Consider the following 3993-nt stretch of genomic DNA (forward strand, 5'->3'; position numbering starts at 1 on the left):
GACTCTTGGCTCATTATGAGGCTGCCCGCTCCGGTGATTTAATCTGTTCGACAGCCACTTGGGGCTTGAGGGGCAGATGAAAGCACCTCGATATTGTGGAGCAGATGAAAGCACCTCGTTATTCAGTTTACTCCCCGACGTACGTACGAGGAGGAGGAGGAGGAAAGAAATGTTTTAAAATATATGTAAAAGACTAACAATTTCTCTCTCTCTCTCTCTCTCTCTCTCTCGCACTGTCTTCTTCCACTTCGGTTTCTTGTTGAAATCCAAAATTATTTTCCATCACTGCTATCAAGTTCTCTCCTCCTCCTCCTCCTCCTCCTCCTCCTCCTCCTCCTTCTCCTCCTCCTCCTCCTCTTCCTCTTCTACCTCCTTCTCTTCCCTTTCAACTCAGTCTCGTCTGACCTCCTCAAAGGGACGGACGTTGACCTCGCTGCCCTACCGGCATCAAACCTTAACCTTGCTTTTCGCCTCGTCTGGTGAAACGACACTTGTTATTTGTGTGTAAATCGACTCCGTGTGTGTAAATCGACTCCGTGTGTTACATTTTAACGTCACAACTTTTGAAATCCGTTCATCCACGTTTTTAATTAACCGTTACTTAAAGAGGCCCGTACGCCGTCTAAGAAATCGAACGAGTAACTGTGCTTGTTTACTTGTCTTATTGAGCACCACTCAAACGAATTAATTAACGTCTAACTCAGTGCTGTGACGCGTCTAACTAGTGTTTGAAGTGTTGCGAGGATTACCTTACAGTGAGAGGACCTCCTTGCTGCAACCACGAGCGGATAAGTTATATATCGACTTTTTGTGTTTCTTGCCTTTCCTCAGTGGGATTACAACTACGACCTAACACAGCACCAGTGAAGACAGTGAGCTTCTTGTGTCTAACTAACGTAGAAATCTGTCACTAACGTAGAAGTACAAAGCTTGACCCGTATACCAGCACACCTGTTTTGAAAAGGAGGAAAATTTAATCCCCAGAATTTTAATCCCAGAGGGAAAACACGTGTGAGCCCTCATAGACATACACCTCAAACTCTCGCGTGACTCGACCGATTTAAAGCCGCCTCCCTCCAGATTGTAAAGCTCACCGATATATCGTCTTGCAACAGTAAATAAAATAAAATAAAAAAAGTAATCATGCCGTCAACTATTTCAATTGCTGTAATTGTTCAAAGAAATATGCTGCGATTCATTGCCAAACAAGCGACGCGATGTGTGAGTGCTGTAATCTTAGACTTACGTATTCAGGCACTACAACCAACCAACGAGGATCTACAACGCTCCAATTCTTTACTTTGGGACATCGTGACGTCACTATAAACCCTCAACTCTCCTTCTATCACTCCTCAACACCCTTCTTCTTCTTCTTCTTCTTCTTCTTCTTCTTCTTCTTCTTCTTCTTCTTCTTCTTCTTCTTCTTCTTCTTCTTCTTCTTCTTCTTCTTCTTCTTCTTCTTCTTCTTCTTCTTCTTCTTCGTCTTCTTCTTCTTCGTCTTCTTCTTCTCCTCTTCACCCTCCACTACCAGCACCGCCATCACCCCGCCCCTCCCCACCATCCCACCATCCCACCATCTTACCACCTACTCTTCCTCCTCCCTTCCTCTTCCTCCTCTTCTCTTCCGCCCTTCCTCCTCCTCAACTCTGCCCCTCCTCCACATCATCAACATCCTCCTCCTCTACTCCCCCAGCCAACCCCTTCTTCCTCTTCCTCCTCCTCCGCCTCTGCCGCCTCCTCATACATTTCTTCTCCCCCTCCTCCACATCCTCCTCCTCTACTCCTCCCCAGTCAACCCCTACCCCTTCCTCCTCCTCCGCCTCTGCCCCTCCTCCACATCCTCAACATCCTCCTCCTCTCTCCTCCCAGTCAACCCCTTCCTCCTTCCTCCTCCTCCGCCTCACCCCTCCTCCACATCCTCAACATCCTCCTCCTCCTGCTCCCCTGCAGTCAACCCCTTCCGCCTCTTTCTCATCTTCCCTTAGCTCCCCTTGTCCCTCTCCTCTACCAGCCCTCTAACGCCTCCACGTCAGTCCTTACCACTCACCTCCTCACTACTCATCCATTAGACGCCACAAGACCATTCTTCCTGCTGTGGTGTGCGTAGATCAGACACAGTTTCAGGGGCACAGACAAGCTGAAAACATCTGTTAGACTTGTGGGGACTCGCTGGTTAGAGGTCAATTAACGGAATTCTGCGGCAGGAATACAGAGACGCGGAGGCGTTATTGTATTCAGGAGCCAAACTGGACGACATTACTTCAGCTGTCGATGCTGTCACGGAACTCGCGAAGGAAGACACAGTTTATTTGATTCACGCGGGGACAAATGACGTTCAGTCTACTCAAACTCAGGCCCTACTATCAAAATACCGTCAGGTCATTCGGCGTTACAAGACCAAGTCCCCTCACGTCATTGTCTCTGGAATTCTACCCAGAATCAGCGCTTACGCCGGCTTCAACAGCAAAGCGAGCAACATCAATACTAGTCTGAAGGAAATTTGTGACGACGAAGGCGTGGCGTTTACAAACGCCTGGCACCACTTCCTTGAGCGCCAGACTTGTTTTGGAACGATGGACTACATCTGAATGAGGTTGGATCGGCGCGTTTCAGGAGGCTTCTGGACGAGGCAGTGAAAAGCTTTTCAAGCCTTTCAAACGGCGGGCGAGGACGGGGCAAAGGCAGCCCTTGATCAACCAACCCGTAGCGTCAGTGCGACTCTGAAACTGTGTAACTAACCACGCCTCCGACAAGCGAACTGAACAACTCGTCACGGCCACATTTCTATCATGTACACAAATGCACGTAGTTTAATACCCAAAAGGACAGAATTAGGGCGTATGTTGCAACAGAGAAACCAGATGTGGTAGCCATCACAGAGACTTGGGCCAACTCTACCCATCTAGAATCGAAATGTCATTCCCTGGTGAAAGCTTCCACAAAGTCAAAGCACAAGAAAGGAGGAGGAGTAGTTTGCTACGTAAGAAGTACACTCCCTGCCATAAAAATAGACAAACAGGACGCAGAGAAATACGATTCTGTCTATGTGGAAATAACCGCAAATAACAAGAAACTAACACTTGCAACCGTATACAGGCCTCCGAAACAACAGGCAGCCGATGACACTGCCCTCTACGAAGAGATTCACTCTCTAACACAAAGCAAGGAAGCAATTATAATTGGGGACTTTAATTGCCCCTAACTTTGACTGGGGACTGATGACTGGAGATAAAGAGGTTAACAGGATTTTAGAAATGGTGGAGGATTCGTTCCTCACTCAAGTTGTAACTCAACCAACAAGAGAAAACAATCTGCTGGATATGGTATTAGTAAGCGACCCCGACCTCATTCGCGACTGTACAGTTGGTGAGAAACTTAATGATTGCGATCACCATAATCCGTTTTAATATCAACATATGTCACAAGCTCGTAGATAATCCATCAGTGATACCAGATTACAAAAAAGGAAATTTCAACTTAGCCCGTGCACTGCTTCCCCCTACGACCTGGGACCAACTTGGCATCACCGATAATACAATCGACAACGCGTGGAACGTCTTCAAAGATAAGCTGTTGCAAGTAGAGAAGGCTACAGTGCCTACGAAATCCAGGCGAGTAAATGGGGCCGTAGATCCACCGTGGATGACCAGAGAAATAAAAGGGCAGTAAACCTAAAAAAAGGAATTATAATTTGATGAAGAATGCTACGGCCGAAGCCAGCACACAGTACCACAACAGCCTCCCAGAGCTTGTCGCAGCCTTATTCAGATAGCAAACGCAACTATGAAAAGCAAATAGCGCGCGAAATCAAAACTAACTCAAGAAATTCTTCACGTACATAAGATCGAAAAAGAAAGTAAAATCAATATTGGTCCCTGACGGGCAAGACTGGATTTGTAACTCAGGACAATAAACAGATGGCCGAATCCTCAACAGTAACTTCGCATCCGTATTCACAGTCGAGGACATCGAAACCATTCCCGAGCCCTGCCC

The sequence above is a fragment of the Eriocheir sinensis genome, chromosome 29 (assembly GCF_024679095.1).
Source record: "Eriocheir sinensis breed Jianghai 21 chromosome 29, ASM2467909v1, whole genome shotgun sequence".
Taxonomy (NCBI): Eukaryota; Metazoa; Arthropoda; class Malacostraca; order Decapoda; family Varunidae; genus Eriocheir; species Eriocheir sinensis.